General features: G+C 35.3%; 1 pseudogene; it reads left to right on the plus strand.

Moving 5' to 3' along the window:
• Nucleotides 1-701: 701 nt before the first annotated feature.
• LOC107841238 lies at nt 702-15,451 on the plus strand (annotated as a pseudogene).
• The last annotated feature ends 3,028 nt before the right edge of the window (nt 15,452-18,479 follow it).

The following is an 18,479-nucleotide window of genomic DNA, read 5'->3' on the forward strand; positions in this document are numbered from 1 at the left end:
TGTTGTGTTTCCCGAAGGCTACTGGAACAGATAGTCCACTCTTAAACTAGATATCTCAGATTCGAACTTGGTACGGAGTGCTTCCTCTTTTTAATGAGCGGTAAACGACATGAATCAAGATAAGCCAGGTCAGTGAGTTATAATCATAAATAGTGTCTTCTAAACTTAAATGATTCTTTGAACATCATCAGTAGCTTACCTTAAATTCCCACTTCTTGGTAAGCATTTCCAGTTTACTTTGATGCCTTTAGCCTTTATTACATAGCATGATTGAATATTCTGTTCTTTAGGCATGATAGAATATATATTATATTTTAAAAAAATTTAAAGCGTTGCATATTCATTTGTTTATTTTGCCAAGTAGGAGGTGTGTGACAACTTACCATCTTAAGCTATTTCAAAGATTATGTCAAACGTGTGACGGTTTAATTTGAGTTCATCTGTTCGAATACGAATGGCTGAGAGCAATAGTAGAATTTGCTTTGAGGTGGTTCCCGTCCAGTTTTTGATTGAGAATTTTTATTATGCTTTACTGTCTCAACCTTTTTTTTTTAGTTTTGGTGCTTGTTATGGTTTGTTTATGTTACATTAACTCATTGAAATCAAATGAACTTGATACCAAAATTTCTCTAATCTTTGTATTGTAGGCATATCCCAATTATGATAAGTTCATAAACAAAAAAATTGATATGTTTGACGAAATGTCAATTGTCTGTAGGAATGATCGAGCTAGGGTAGATTGTGCTAAATCATTTGAAGATATAGATTTTGAGTGTTTTTCTAAGAAAGATAATGATAATGACATTGAAGTACCATCCACGGAAAATGATGTGCAAGTGACTGAAGCTTCTCAAGTCAAGGCAAGTCGCAAAAGAAACGTTCTTTTGAGGTGCAAGATGTCTTAGGGGATATATCAATAAAATTTGGAGAAGTGGCAACGACAATTGATAAGATGGTTGATAGTCGTCTAGATGTGACAAAGTTGTACGAAGAAGTTATGGCAATGGATGGTTATGAGGAAGAGTTCCTCGGTGATGTTTTTGATTATTTGGTTCAAAGTGACACTTTAGCTAAGGCATTCATAGTAAAAAATCAAAATCTTCGTAAGGTGTAGTTGGAACGATTCAAGAAACAACAATAGTGACACCTACGGGTTGGAAGAACTTAGCTTCATAGGGTTTGGAAGCAGTTATTATTCACAAACTTTTATTTTTGATAATGTAGCGTGTATTTGCTACCAAACTTCTCTTTTTTGTGTATTTAAGAAAATATTGATTAGGAACCTTGAATTATATAATTAGCAGTTGCTTAAATTTTAGTGAATTGTAATGTTTTGGTACTCAATATTTGTTTTATTTGCTATTCTTAAATTAGTTCCTATAGATTGTTGAGTTGCTAGCGGTAAGTAATATACAAGTTAACTGTTAGTTGATAATTTCAAAAATTATTTTTTCCCTCACCAACTAAATACTAAAACATATTTTTTGGAAAAATATTTTTGGCTAACCAACCAAACACCATAAAATATTTTTTGGAAAATATTTTCTACTTACAAACCAAACATGAGAAAATAAGAAGAAAATGAACTTATTTTCCGTGAAAACATTTTCTAGGTAAACATTTTCCATGGAAAACATTTTCCATCATACCAAACACACCCTAAAAGAGGGAACACTTTATGTGTGTTTTCGACACTCTTTGTAACATAATATGTAGGAAGGTTTGAACAAATTGGAATATTTTTCCTAAGACTTTTTTAGGAGGAGTTTGTACAAAAAGGAAATGTGTGTTTGGATAGTAAGAGTTGTTCTTTGAAAAGATTCTGAGAGTTATTTGATATCTGTATTTTTTTTTTCTCAGACAAAAAAAAGAACTGTATTATTTTTCCTCAAAACAAGAATATGGCAAAAACTTCTTTGGAGAAGCTCAAACAAACAACTTTAAGTATTAAATTTTTGCGAAAAGTTGGTAGAACTACCATAAAATACAATTTTTGGGTGGAGAGAGTACTGTCTTTCTTGTTTTGTGTATCTGTGCTGAAAAATGTTTATTAATATGTGTGAAAGTTCTTTGGCTTTGGTGTGTAATGTATGTTGGGATTGTGGTGTAGTACATTGTGAGAGGAGGGAAAGATTTGTTCAAGTTGTTGCCGGATGCATTTAAGGGAATCAAGCAGATAAGAGTCAGTGGCTGGGGTTCTCAGGTGAAATTTCTCTTGTTTTGATTATATTCAGTTTTTTTGATATCTGTAGTCTCTTTAAATTTGAGAGTTATTTGAAATATGAAGTTGATGCAAAGAGATAGTTTGCTTGTAATTTTGATTTTTGAGTGCCATCTGATACCAAAAATTTAGCTTAACCAAAATTTTGGAGAAGATATCTCTTTCTGATTCTACGATGTAGAAGTCTTCTGATTTACTATTTTTGCTTGAAAGTGTTAGAGTATGTGCCCTACTGACCAGTGACTTTAACGTAAGATTTGCCTATGGATGGAACGGGTTGCCTGACATGTTCCAAGAAAGCAGTAAAACATGAAGTAAAGAACAAAATGATTTTTACATGGAAAACACCCGGCTCAAAAAGGTGTAAAAAAACACAACCTGTATCTCTACAGGATTTAACCCCAACTTCACTAAATAACTCTGAGCCTCAACAACGGTTGATTACAAAATTCTTGTAACCAACAACTAGGAATTATAAACTTTAATTTCTATACCTCAATAACTAGGAATCATAAACTCTAATTCCTATAACTCAACAATCACCCTTGACTGTTGAACCCACTTCGAGTTATCCCAAACTTGAAGTTAACTCAGCTCAGTATTATTCCTAAATAATCAATCTAGGAAAGCAATAAATTACAACTCAATAAGAAAAATACATTTAAACTGACTCATGAACTGTAAAGTTTAATTCTGTGAAACAGGTTCATCAATCTGTTCCTTTATACTGGCAGCACTTGAATCTTCAGTCATAATTCTCTCAATTATGAACTTTCTCAATTTGCTCATGTTTAGTCTTTTCTCTCTCTGTAAGTGTGCCAGTTACTATGAATGATGCATCTTCTATTTAAGCACAAATCTCCAAAGAGTCATTCTTTATTTCAAACTCCTCCTTTAACCAGAACTCTCATTGCATAGAGTTCTACTTCAAGTGAGACTCCTTCTTCAATTCCAACTCTTGTCTCCTTAATGTTGTAGTAAAACTCCAACTCTTTCAATCATCTTATATTCAATTATTTTACTCAACCACAACTTCTTCAACTTCTCATGTGATTAGTAACTTGAGTATATCAGAATTTGGCACGCTCATTCATTCCTGACTGTAAGTAATCTTTGTCTGCATCTGTTAGTGAGACCTGAAACCTGTCTTCCTATGCTTGGACAAGCTCAAGTCACAGGGTCCATTTATGTATTAGCCATCAAAAACTTCATTGATCTAACAAAGAGCCCTTCAATTAGTATGTTTCCTATCTTGCATAGATTTCTTCAATCTGCAGAATTTTTCTCCTTCTGTACATAGGACTCTTTAGGATATGCTTAGAAGTGAACTCCTTCTTTCCATAGGACTTCTTTTTTAACTCAACTTGCTTTTCCTTTATCATCAAGTGTTTGAATCACATTCAACTTCTTCAAATTAGCATATGTTTATTTTCTTGAGTTTATCAGAATTAACCACTTATCTTGTTCTTGATTTCTTCCACCCTTGTCTTTAATCATCGATGATTTTGCTACAAGTTCAGCTACATGAGACAGTGTGTCTGTGAACCAGCTTGACTGACATGTTTCATATCACTTTGTCAGTTTGTCAATCATCAAAACTACATCATACCCGACAAATCCCCCCTTTTTGATGATGACAAACCTTTTGTCTTTGTGCATTCAAACATCTTTACCTGTAGGCACTAAAGTATAAAAACTAGAATAAAACAAGTTAGTCAATGGGTTATAAACATTGCAGAACCCTCTTATCTTCCTCCTTTTGGCATTATCAAAAAAATATTTTAATGCAATAATATACTAGCCAAAGTGATTTGTTATGTTATTCATAGCCACTGGGGCTATCACCAAAACAATCAGATAAAGACTTTAGCCAACATAGTAATGTATTTAAGAGATCAAAAATATGAGTTAATTTAGCAAAGATAACCATTCCATTTAATTGCCAGATCACGTTCCACATTAAACCTAAGCTAGTACTGAACAAAGCAAAACAACTGAGCATTAATAAAAAAAATATGGTATAAAAGTAGGACATAGCTAAGGATACGAATAGTGAGGAGCTGATGAGGAAGGTGGAACAGGTGTTATCAACTGTGTCAATTAAGGAATGACTTCAACATTTTCATCCCTCTATCAATCAAGGTTAAGCTTCAAAGTCATGATTCTATTTTTAAGGACCTCTTATTCCACTTCATGAGTCTTGTGCAATTTCTAGTTCAATTTTTTTTCTCAGCTAAATCATTTCTTTATTATCAATTATTTCAAATGAGTGTTGGCTCTTCTTATTGAAATAGGTAGGGCAACATGATTTATCTGTTCAAGAACATCCATTGTTGTTTTATAAGTCAAACCTGAACTAGGACTGAGAAGTCCCCCAAAAAATAGCCAATTAGGAACTAAAAGAGAGAGTATGTGTAACACCCCGCATTTTGGGCTAGAACGAAAGCTGTCATTTCTATGCGTAGGTGATCCAAAAGCCATAAATCCTATTCTAATTTGATATGTTAATCAATTATGTAGTGTGGAAACCTATTTGAGCATAAATTAAGATCATAGAGGTCCCCTAACTCAAGGACGAGTTGAAAGCTTTCCTATTATTCGAGTTTGAGTGAGCGTTGAAACTTGGGTTAACTTTAATCGACCATAAATCTTTGTATATAACGAATTAGGAGGCCTATATCAAATAAAATTTCTTTAAGTCCTCTTTCAAACGCCACTAGTTTCACTTTAATCCGATATCGAAGTAGAAAGCTATGCTCATTTTACTTCAAAGTGTCTGTCTGCCCAAACGTGACGATGAGGCTGACGACTTATCAGCTGTGTGACGGCCCATTAGACCTAGTCGTCAGCCTAAGGTAGTGAATGGTGAAACCATCCCAAAAGTGACGACCTGGGTGACGACTTGTCACCTGAGTGATGGCCCATCAACCTTGGTCATCAACTGATGCAATTATGTGATTTTTTTGGGTTCTTTAGGGGTATTTTGGTCTTTCCCTCACTCCAAAAACCTTTCACATGAATTAAATCACCCTTTAAGTGTCATTAATCAATCATTATCAGTTTTACAACATCAAAAACTTTCTCTTCACTCTCAAAATAAGATCAATTACGGTTTTCTCCAAGAACAAGAAATTCAAGAAAATCAAGCCTTAAGTTCAAGATCTCCAAGAAACAAATCAAGATCCGGGTTTCATCTATCAAGATCTAGGTTCCATCTTTCAAATCTTATAATTTAAGGTACGTGGGGTTTTCCTAAAATTTCATGGGCGTAGAAATCTTCTTTAAATTATGCAAAGGGTTTAGAAATCATGATTTTTAAGAAAAGGATTTTGGATTTATGATTTTAATCATGTTTTTAGAAGCCTTGATGATATTGTTTTCGTCTTTAGGCCTTCCACCAAAGTGATTTGAAATCCCATGTATATGTATGTATGTGTTTTAATGTGATGTTTGAATTGAGAGCATCACTCACATGAAATCCCTCTTTTGATATGATTTATCCCATTTTTCATATGATATGGATTGTTTTGAAATGTATCTTGAAAACCATGATACGAAATGTATTGATTTATACTATGATATGAATATGATTTTTGAATCAAAAGAGAGGGTTGTTTGTATTGATAAATATTGAATATAAATATCTAATGGAAAGAGTTGCATGGTTTGACAAAGATTTCAGGACCACCACATTGTTATTGAAAGAATGATAATCCTTGCATAGTTTTGACTTATGCTTTCGGAATATGAAATCTCTTATACTATTTGTATGTTTGGGTGGTCTGAATTGAGTTTTTGATGAAAGAATCATGCATGATGCATTATGGATCAAAAATAGGACTTGCAAGTCTTGGTGTGACGACACTAACTCAGATAATGCCATGTTAATTTAGAACAGAATAGAATGCATGTTTGAAATCAGATTTTCAGATTTTAAAACTAGAATGGTGTATGTTTCAGAACAGACTAAAATTAGACATAAAGAGAGCTTAGGTGGTTCCCCGAAGAAGAGACGAGTTCAGACAACTCATTGCCCAAAACCGTGATTTGCTGATCTGGGTATATTATTATACGCTGGCCTAGTGCCCTGTGGTGTATCAGACTCAGACACTCCAACCCTTGCGACTCACTTGGGTTGGGGGCTTCCCCGTTGAGTCAATGACGGATTCCATATAGCCCGTGGAATATCAGATTTGTAGGGGAGTGCCACCTAACTAAAAAGTAATACAAAGATCAGAAATTGCATTGACAGAAAAGTTTTATGATTATAAAAAATGCCCATGTGTTTTGAAATGATATCTTTCATGATGATTATGACAATCTCTCAACTATTTTATTTATATACAAGCTTCATTTTGGATTTCTTCGTGTACCAGTACATTTGTATTGACCCCCCTTCCCCCAGGGTCTAAAGGTCAGTTCAGAGGTCCTGCTAGGCTGTAGAGTTTTCAGACAGCAGTGATGTGTGCAGTTGGTGAGCCTTCTTTATTTTAGAAGGCCTATGTCTTTCAGATTATGTTATTTATTTTGGTTTAGGTCCACTGGAGGCCTTATCCCAGTTTCAGACAGTTGTCATTTTTAGATGTAGTAGAGATTTCGCAGACTGGTTTAGATATTGTGTAGTTGATATTGGATTTTATTTTTCATAGTTTAATTGAATTTAGAGTATGACCATGTTTTTGTAATGATTTACAATTCTGCATCTTCTATTATAATTTATGAATATTGGGCATGATTAATAGATAGAGAAGAACGTACAGGCCTTCATGGTTCGGGATGCTCGTTACGGCCAGGGCCCCGGTTCGGGTCGTGACAGCATGTCCCTTTTCATTCTTTAGAAACATATGCTGCATGTGATTGATGACCAAGTTTGGCAAATTCATGATACAAAAACCTAATATTTTGGTTGAGAGAGAAGAAGGAATTTTTGGTGTAGAATTAACACATTTGTGCACAACCATTTGGAGAGAGTCAAAGAAAATTTGGTCAACCAATTTGTCAGCATCATAGGACAAGGGGAGGATGAAGTGTGAGGAATGGAACAGGTGTGCTCAACTGTTTTAACTTAGACAGCCTATGCTTATGTCAGTGTAGAGCATACCTGATAAGAAGAACTTTGTAGTCACAATTGCTTGCTTGTACCGATAATCTGCACAATCTAATACAAAATTAGGTTAGAAAAGTCAAAAATCTAGAATTGGGACACACAACTAAATGTGCAAGATTGAATCGAATAACATTTTAGCTAATAAGATTAAAAAGAAAAATGGTTATTCTAGTCAATCATTGAGGGGAGTTCATGCAATTTTAATCATCCTCAAATCTAATCTATTCCTTTCAAAATGCTCTCTACTTAGTGCCTTTGGTGCTTCTCCAGTCATTTAAGTAACCCACATGGTCAACATTTTTATAGCCCTCAAGAGTAAAATTACTTTTATTTGAATACCATAGTCTCAAGCCATTGATTCCCATGAGATATCTCAAGATTCTTGTGACAATACCAATTCTTATGAATTACTAACAAAATTATCATCAGCTTGTGTTGGTGTTATTGATGCATCAATTTCTTGATTTGTTGTTCCTCCTGTCAATATGCCCTCAGTCTGTACAACAGTTGAACCAGGTGGTACAACATGTTCTTGTGCATGCTTATCAATTTCACTGTCATCCTTTTTTTTTAAAAAGAATCTCCCTTGCTTCCCTATTACACGAGCACTCCAAATCTGACCATCTTTAAAAGGTCTTTTGTTTTAGTTCTCTCAATCTTTTCAGGTCTAGTAATAGTGCTTTTTTTACCATCTCCAAAAGATCCATTCCCCCTTTAAATGCGGTAAGTGAAAGAAACTTTATTTGCTTCCAGTCTTATGCCTTGATCAAGCTCTATCCATGTATTAATTTTGCTTTCCTCCTTTCACTCTCACCTGCAAAACAAATTAGGGGTTAACTTTAGGAACCCAGACAAGCTTAGGTCCTTTCTTATGAGAAAAAGGATGTATGAGGTTCCTTCTAGCCCATCGAGGCAACAGGTTATGTGACCTGTTTCTTTAACCAGTTTTGACCTTCTTGTTAGCTTGTGCTAACATAGAACCAGATTCTTTTGCTAGGCTTATGCTTCTTGATTTGCTTTGTGCTACAACTGGACAGTGCTGCAACTGGACATTCAGTGGTTGGATGGCCCAGGTTACCACAAATATAACACAGATCTTTAATAGCATTAGAACTTTTATACAAGACCAACCTAACCTTTTCATCGAGAGTTCTTTGACCTAGCTTATGAATAAGTCTTGAAGAATGTGTCCATCTATTAGCTCTTTTAAGATCAAGTTTCAATTTAGAAACTTCTTGACTTAGTAGACTAACCTTTTTTTTTCCACAAAAGTATTCATGTTTAATCTTATTCAATTTTGACTCAATCTTTTCTTGTTCCTCACTTTTGATCTTTTTTTTTTCCAGAAAGAGCTAGTTTTAGAACTTCAAATTTGAGGTTCAGGTTTGATGAATCAAGTTTGCTAATCTGTTCCTTTAGAGTGCAATTTTCCTTTTCAACAGTGTTCTTACAAGTTTCTAGATCAATAAAATCAAACTTGAGACTTGCAAGATTGTTAAATAACTCATCCCTATCAGAAGTTAATTCTTGAAAATCATCAATTAGAGCACTCATTAAGGAAACAAGTTTATTTTTAGAAAATAAATGCAACTTCTCTTTGAGTTCAATAATACTTACCTCAGAGTTTCCAGCATCTTCTTCCATGTCTGATTCTCTAATGGCCATGAGAGCAGTTTTATCATCTTTTTCATCACCTGATTCATACTTTCAGATGCCCTATTTAGATCTTCCATGTCCATCTCATAGGTCTTCAAATTACCAACTAACTCATCAAGGGACATTCTAGTGAGATCCTTAGCTTCTCTTATGGCTGTAACTTTGACATTTCACTTAGACTTTGGTAGGACTCTCAAGACCTTTTCTACCTGTTCCTCGGTAGACAAAACCTTTCCTAGATATGATAACTCATTTACCAACAAAGTTAACCTAGTTATCATTTTTTGTAGTGACTCATTTTTCTCTATTTTGAAATTCTCATATTCAGTGAAAAGTAATGCAATTTTGAATTTTCTCACTTGGCTAGTGCCTTCATGTGCATTCACCAATGCATTTTAGATTTGTTTAGCAGTGTTGCAATCATACACTCTATTATACTTGGTTGGACCAAGACCACAAACAAGAATGTTTTTGGCTTTTGAATTCTTTTGTAGTGTAACAAGATCTTCCGGGGTGAATTCACTCTTTACCTTTTTCACTTGTTCTCTATTCACTGTCTTCATGGGAATTGTTGGTCCATCAATACTTTTGTCCCATAATTCATAATCTACACTTTGTAGAAACATTTCCATCCTAGCTTTCCACCAAATGAAGTGAGACCCATCAAAGAATGGAGGTCTAATAGTGGATTGACCTTCACTGAGACCAGTAGGTGGTGCGAAATTCATCATATTGATCTTTGTCTTAGGTGCTAACCCCTTTTAAGACAACCTGCACTGATTCCACTTGTTAGAGTACGTGCCCTACTGACCAGTGACTTTAACGTAAGAGTTGCCTATGGATGGAACGGGTTGCCTGACGTATTCCAAGAAAGCAGTAAAACAGGAAGTAAAGAACAAAATGATTTTTACGTGGAAAACACCCATCTAAAAAAGGTATAAAAAACCATGACCTGTACCTCTACAAGATTTAACTCCAACTTCACTAAATAACTCTGAGCCTCAACAACGACTGATTACAAAACTCTTGTAACCAACAACTAGAAATTATAAACTCTAATTCCTATACTTCAATAACTAGGAATCATAAACTCTAATTCCTATAAATCAACAACTAGGAATCATAAACTCTAATTCCTATAACTCAACAATCACCCTTGACTGTTGAACCCACTTCGAGTTATCCCAAACTTGAAGTTAACTCAGCTCAGTATTGTTCCTAAATAATCAATCTAGGAAAGCAATAAATTACAACTCAATAAGAACAATACATTTAAACTAACTTATGAACTGTAAAGTTTAATTCTGTGAAATAGGTTCGTCAATCTGTTTCTTTGTACTGGCAGCACTTGAATCTTCAGTCATAATTCTCTCAATTATGAACTTTCTCAATTTGCCCGTGTTTAGCCTTTTCTCTCTCTGTAAGTGCGCCAGTTACTATGAATGATGCATCTTCTATTTAAGCACAACTCTCCAAAGAGTCATTCTTTATTTCAAACTCCTCATTTAATCAGTATTCTCATTGCATAGAGTTCTACTTCAAGTGAGACTCCTTCTTCAATTCCAACTCTTGTCTTCTTAATGTTGTAGTCAAACTCCAACTCTTTAAATCATCTTATCTTCAAGTATTTTACTTAACCACAACTTCTTCAATTTTCCCACATGATTAGTAACTTGAGTATATCAGAATTTGGCTCGCTCATTCATTCCTGACTGTAAGTAATCTTTGTCTGCATCTATCAGTGAAACCTGAAACCTGTCTTCCTATGCTTGGACCAGCTCAAGTAACATGGTCCATTCATGTGTTAGCCATCAAAAACTTCATTGATCTAACAAAGAGTCCTTCAATTAGAATGTTTCCTATCTTGCGTAGATTTCTTCAATCTGCAGAATTTTTCTCCTTATACACATAGGACTCTTCAAGATATGCTCAGAAGTCAACTCCTTTCCATAGGACTCCTTTTTCAACTCAACTTGCTTTCCCTTTATCATCAAGTGTTTGAATCAAATTCAACTTCTTCAAATTAACATATGTTTATTTCCTTGAGTTTATCAGAATTAACCACTCATCTGGTTCTTGATTTCTTCCACCCTTGTCTTTAATCATCAATGATTTTGCTACAAGTTCAGCTACATGAGACAGTGTGTCTGTGAACCAGCTTGACTGACATGTTTCATATCACTTTGTCAGTTTGTCAATCATCAAAACTACATCGTACCCAACAGAAAGCTACGATCTTTTTGATGTACTTGATAAAAACTGCTTCAAACTACTCATTTTATTAACTTTTCTATAATCATATATGTTCTCACCAAGTGTTTGCTGTTCGTACTAATAATAACATATTTGCTGAATAGTACTTTTCGAAATGATACTTCTTCCTCCATTCAAAGTTTGCTGTATTCCATATTCTACTTCTGGTGATAGTTGGTTATGTTGTTATTCTGTCATCACGTATGCAAAAGTGAAGGAATTATCAAAATTCTCCCTCCGTCAATCTTTACTTGTCCATTATACCAAAAATAAATGTCCAACAATACTTGTCCAGTTTGAAAAATCAATGAATAATTTAACCTTTTCAACTCATTTACCCTTGCTATTAAATAAGTACTATTTATCAATGCATTTTTCAAGACGTTACATTTATTATATTGGAAGAGTGATATAGTAAAATTATACCTATTATTTATTTCTTCTTATCCTATGTGCCAAGTCAATAGTGAACAAGTATTGTTGGACGGAGGGAGTATATCTGAATACTGTTTTGAAAGTGCTCTCGTGTAGATATATATAACGTTTAATTATATTTCGTTCCTTATTTCTTCCATATTCATGAAGCTTAGAAATACCCTTCTTTTTTGGCAGGGACCAGCTCAAGCCCAAAACTTGAGGGATTCTCTTACAGAAGCAAAATCTGATATAGTTGTTACGGTAATACTTCATTACTTTCATTACTTCATTACTTTCTATTTTAGAAGTTGAAGCTGGAGTTCATCTGGTTTGCAAAAAGATTAAAATCTTATTGTCTTGCAACTTTATGTGGTATGAGTGTTGGTTTTATGCAGATTGGTTTGAGAAAGGGTTCTCGCTCCTTTGCTGAGGCTCGTGCAGCCAGGTTTACCGAAGAAAATGGTACCTTAGGAGACATATATGAAACTATCTCTGGCAGCGATCTGGTGGTGCTTTTGATTTCTGATGCAGTTCAGGTTGGCACATTGTGTTAGCCTCATGTTCTTTTCATGAAAACTTTGAAATACATTTTAATGAAGGCTGCGCTTGACCTGATAGTTCAATGTCTTTCCGAGGATGCTAGTTTTCTTGTTGCTTGCTTCTACTCTTCCAAAGTATGACAAAACTTAGTTTTGCTATGTCATAAGTTTTAGCTTTGTGCTTTCTGCTATTGACCTTATAGTTCAATGTCGGTCCTGGGATGCTGGGTATCTTGTTTCTTGCTTCTACTCTTCCAAAGTATGACAAAACTTAGTTTTGCTATGTCATAAGTTATATCTTTGTGCTTTCTGCTCCCACCGCTGGTGCTTAGATGTTATTTTTTGTTTTACGAGCGCACTCAGTATACTTCCACTAAACTTAGCGTTTCTCTGGTGAGATTTTGAACATTCTAAATAGAACTCAGTTTTGTTTATTTTGGAAATAAATATCAGAATCTCATGTTATGCATCAGTTGATAGTCTTGTGTACCTACTGTATTCTTGAACTTGTTCTACGGCGGAGTTTTTAGCTTGGCAACATGTATGACCTGAAATTTCAGAAGAGAACTGAAGGATGGAAATATAAAACCATGCCAAACACTCCAAATGGTAACCCCTTTTTGTTTGACACGTCATTATACCTCAAGAAATGGAAATATTGATAGCTTGTCAGACAGTATATTCGTTCACCAGGTGTGCAGGTAGTGCCAGTTGTTTCATCACTCCTTTGTTCTGAATTTTCTGATGTATGTGCAGACTGACAACTATGAAGAAGTGTTTTCTCACATGAAACCAAATAGCATACTTGGCCTTTCGCATGGGTTTCTTCTCGGCCATTTGCAGTCAATGGGCCTTGACTTTCCCAAGAACATCAGTGTGATTGCTGTATGTCCCAAGGGAATGGGCCCATCTGTCAGGAGATTATATGTGCAAGGAAAAGAAATCAATGGTGCTGGAATCAATGCTAATTTTGCGGTTCACCAGGTCTTCTGCAGCCTTTTGTAATTCATCCTCATCTATTTCTCTTAAAACTCTTGCTTTGATGTTCCATAGGATGTGACACCTTTTGCTATATACAGGATATTGATGGAAGGGCCACAGATGTTGCTCTTGGGTGGTCAGTTTCCCTTGGTTCCCCCTTTACGTTTGCTACTACCCTGGAACAGGAATATAGAAGCGATATATTTGGCGAGCGAGGTTAGCGTGTTTCCAAAGTCTGTTTTTTCACTTACTAAACTAGTATGGTTGAGGTCCACTTCTCTTCTTGTTAGGCATATTACTTGGCGCTGTCCATGGCATTGTTGAGTCGCTGTTCAGAAGGTACACGGAAAATGGAATGAGTAAAGATCTGGCATACAAGAATACTGTTGAGTGCATAACTGGAAACATTTCTAGGACCATATCAACAAAGGTCGGAACTAAATTCTCAATTTTTTGATTTGGTGTATTATTGTGTTTAGCAAGATACTTTTATAACTTGTCAAATTGTTCTGAAAGTAATCCACATATCCTATACAAGTTGATTAGGGTATGTTAGCTCTATACAATTCATTCAATGCGAAGGGCAAGGAGGAGTTTGTGACTGCATATAGTGCTTCATATTACCCTTGCTTGGAGATCTTGTATGAGTGCTATGAAGATGTTGCAACAGGTAGTGAGATCAGGAGTGTTGTCTTGGCAGGGCGTCGCTTTTCTGTAAGTTGATTCTTTATCATTAAGCTTCGTAGCAATTGCTCCTCTCTCTCTCTCTCTCTCTCTCACACACACACATTAATTAACTCCTTGTTGCAAACTAGATAACACCGCCTATACTACTTATCTTGTGCTGTTCTCTCCCTACATTTCTTTTGATCAATTGAGGAAATTGCATATCCTTCTTGTGGAACCTAATTTTACAAGGGCTTCTGTGGCATTATGGAAAAGTTAATACTGATTATTATCAAGATATTAACCTTCTTTTATTATATACAGGAGAAGGAGGGGTTACCAGCTTTCCCACTGGGCAAGATAGATCAGACAAGGATGTGGAAAGTTGGTGAGCGTGTCCGTGCAACACGGCCATCCGGTGATCTGGGTCCTCTGTATCCTTTCACTGCTGGTGTCTATGTCGCATTGATGATGGCCCAGGTACGCTTTTATTTAGTCCATATAATTGATTTTATTATTATGTCTTTGTCTTAAAAGGTCCCGCTGTGTGTATCTTGACCTGTTGTCGCTTGAATCTCTTCAAATTCCTTTTTTTCTTAAATGCTCTTTCTCTTTTTAACTACAAGCGCTTTTTATCTATCTCCTCACTACTTGACAAGGTTTATTTCAACTTGATGAACAACCCCCTCCCAGTTCCCTTTTGTTCATTTTCATATTTGTGTTTTGTTTTTTCTGATTTCCTCTTTGCTTTTATCTACTGAATTTGATGGTATATGGGTGTTCAACACCTGTGGTGTTACCTTAGTTTGAGAGCATCTAGGTCTTTCTTGTTTGACGAGTTCAGCTTTATGGAAGCAAAATTGGGTTTCTGCAAAAGTTAAAAGAGAAAAATTGCCTCCTGCAGAAAGCTTCCTAAACTGGTATTTAAGAACCAGCAAACTCAGTCGAAAAAAGACACGAGAACTTACCTTAATGTCTAAAGGGAAAGACGATAGCAAAGAGATATGACCCTGTTCTATTATTTCTATCAACATATCTTTGTCATGTAACATTTTGTTTTTTTTGGAATATTGACAGATTGAGGTTCTGAGGAAGAAAGGCCAGTCTTACTCAGAGATAATAAATGAAAGTGTCATCGAGTCTGTTGATTCCCTGAATCCCTTCATGCATGCACGTGGAGTGTCATTCATGGTTGACAATTGCTCTACAACAGTGCGTTTAGGATCTAGAAAGTGGGCGCCTCGATTTGATTACAACCTCACTCAGCAAGTACTTGTAGCAGTCGACAATAACCTTCCTATCAATATGGGAAGCTATTGAAGTTTGTGCCCGATTGAGACCAACAGTTGACATTTCAGTTCCTCCCGATGCTGACTTTGTCCGTCCGGAGCTCAGACAAACTGGCAACTAAGGTTCTTTGTCGGTCACTTGTACTGCGATGGTGATGATTTTATGAAATTGGAAGGAGTAAGGCATTAGACAGAGGTTTAGTCTGGTTGAGCATTATTAAAGGTAGATCACCTTTTTCTGTTGTTAAACAACGTGATCTTTGTACTTCAGATTTGTATGTATCTTTTGCAAATTAATGTACTAAAAGCCCAGTTTGAAATCTCTTTAGCCATGGTAATTTATGTGTTTTTGATCATGAACAGCATTTTATGCTGGCCTTGGACCATTCAATGTTCAAAATTAATTGAATTGACTGGTGTTTATTAAGAACGTAAATTTAATTTAGTTACTTAAATGAATCCTCGTTTCCATATCTCACCAAATTGGTATTCGCAAAGAAAAAGATGAACAAATTAGAGCTCAACAAATCGGTATCCAAGAAAAAAGATCTACATACTATTTTGAATGATTACACATTACAGAAAACCAAGACTACTCTAGTTGAATAGTTAAGAATAAAAAACTATTTTGAATGATAACACATTACAGAAATACTAATACTACTCTAGTTGAATAGTTAAGAATAAGAATAAGATCGGCAGTCATTCAGATGTAGGCTTAACAGGAGCTCTGCAAAAGGAACATGTTTCTTTTCCTCTGCAACCACTTGTTAATGCATTCCACATGAAATTCATGGCCACATTCAAGTGAGGCAATAATACCTTCATATGGATATTCGGCTAAACATATCGCACATACTTCTTGTTCCTCATCAACAACTGGATCACCATCTATGTCCATAGCAGGCGAAGGACCATAATGCGTCTGTGTTTCGAAATATTCAGACATGTCCATCAACTAATTACTATTGTCCGTTTCCTCCTCTTCTTGTATTCCTAGTTCTCGTTCGAGTTCATCGCTATAAGTATCATCGAGGGTCTATTCTAGCTCTTGAAATCTGTAATAAGAGTAGTTAGTGTTTACTCTCATTCGGGGCATCCTCCTGGCCCGAGTTCCACTTGTTTGGTTCGGTTGATGGCCTTTATTGATCAGACCTAAAGTCCACTCCCTTGGTGGTTCCATATTCTCAGACACATCAACTTCAAGAATCGTCTCGGATACATCATTAACGAATTCCTCTACCTCTTCCTTTTTTTCTATAATTTCTTCATAAAAAATCGACTCAAATACGTCATTCTGAAATTCCCCGGCCTCCGTTGCCTCCCTTTCTTCTACAATTTCATCTTCAAGAGATACTTCATTCAAAAATTCCTCTGCCTCTTCTACCTCTTCTTCCTCCTCTTCCCCCTCTTCCTCTTCCTCTTCTTCTTTCTTCTTCCTCTTCCTCTTCCTCTTCTTCTTCTTCTATAATTTCATCAAGAATTGATTCTTGTTCTTCTTGTCCTTGTTCTTATTCTTCTTCTTCTTCCTCCTCCTCCTCCTCCTCTTTCTCCTCTTCTTCTTCCTCTTCCTCCTCCTCCTCTTCTTCTTCTTCTTCCACTTCCTCTTCCTCCTTTTATTCCTCTTCCTCTTATTCCTCTTCCCCCTCCTCTTCCTCCTCCTCCTCCTTCTTCTTCTTCTTCTTCTTTAGGATTCAATGGTGAATTTTCAAACTTAATAACAGACATGATACTATCAACGGTCATACGAGGATGCTTCTGTAGCCGCTGCTGTAGTTCGTTCAAGTAAGAATCATCAGGCAGCGTACGAGCACGAAAATAGGGAACTTGAGACATGTTTCTTCAAAAACAAAATAAGAGCTTTCTCAAGTTAATAGCTTTGTGAACTTATTTATAAAAAAAAGAGGATGTACTACCAATCAAATTCGGAAGGGAAGTTGAGAATGGAAAATCTTTCCCCTCATGTTTCTTTCTTTTTCTGTGTAGAGGTAAAAACAAGACAACATAAAAAATTTATAACTCTGTCTACCTATTTATAGGGAAACGGTTTACCTTTTAAATATTTGCCCCCAAGTCTCTTTTTTTTCTTTCCCAACTAAATTCGGAATAGGATTTACTACCCGATACTTTCCCCCCAAGTCGCTGTTTTTCAAATATGTGATACTAGAGTTTTAGCTTTCCCCCGCACACCACACCCACAAAAAAAAAATATAAGAATTTTAAAAGTTAAATTAGATTGTGATTAGTTCGATATTTTAAAATTAAATTTTAGATATTTAAAAAATTATACAAAAAAGTATTATAAATTATATTTTTTCCTCAGATATGATGAAAAATACATTTTAAAAATTAGTCAAAGTTTATAATAGGTGACTCTCAAAATGAAAACTATGACTAGTATTTTGGAACAGTTTGGTAATACAAAGTTTTAAGCTAAGTTGGGTTAAATGAATTTAATATTTTCAATTAAAATTTAGATATTAAAAAACCACACGAAAGTTATATTAAGTCCTCCCCCACCCACCCACCCACCCACCCACAAGTGCTTCTTTACCCCTTATTCTAGTATTTAGTCCCCTCTCCCCCTCCCCTCTCCACACATACGCGAACACTTCTTTACCTCTTATTCTGGTCTGGAGTGAAATTAATACCCTTAATAAGTAACGTGGTATAGAACTTCGAGGAAGCTCGTGAAAAGAAAAAATTAACACTAAAACTGCTTTAAACTATCCATTTTTCATCTTCTTATTGGATGATATACAATTATAGTCAATAATATATTTTTAATAATTCAATTTTCATTTTTTATGTTTTCCTTCCTCTTACTTACTATTTTCTCTTTGTTGCTATGAGATTTCTGACCATCTCCCTCAATGCCCTCATTTCCTTCAAATCAATTTCTGGAAACTTTGTTTTTTCATGTGTACAATTAATATATGTATCATCTTTAGACTATCTTATTAAGAATCCCTTTGAATTTTGGATGGTGCGTGTATCTTGTGAATTTGATTATTGAAAAAATTATGCGATGCATGTGCAACTTATAGTCCTGGATATGGAGAAAAAAGTAGGGAAAAAAAGAAAAAGAAAGAAAAAATTAAAAATATAATATTAAATAAATGGACAAAGATAAAAATAATTTTAAAATAATGTTATATACGTGTCAGCTGTGTGTAAACACTCAATCACTCATGTACATCGATCTGAGTTTGTTTCGAGAAAAGAGTACTAAAGAGTGGCGTACAAGGGGCTTCCACATGCTTAACATTGATGGTTCTGCTGATCTACAAACTGGCCCTGGTGGTATGGGGTGTGTGTTTAGAAACCATGATGGCTCTTGGGAGTTAGGA

Source organism: Capsicum annuum, chromosome 9 (assembly GCF_002878395.1).
Source record: "Capsicum annuum cultivar UCD-10X-F1 chromosome 9, UCD10Xv1.1, whole genome shotgun sequence".
Taxonomy (NCBI): Eukaryota; Viridiplantae; Streptophyta; class Magnoliopsida; order Solanales; family Solanaceae; genus Capsicum; species Capsicum annuum.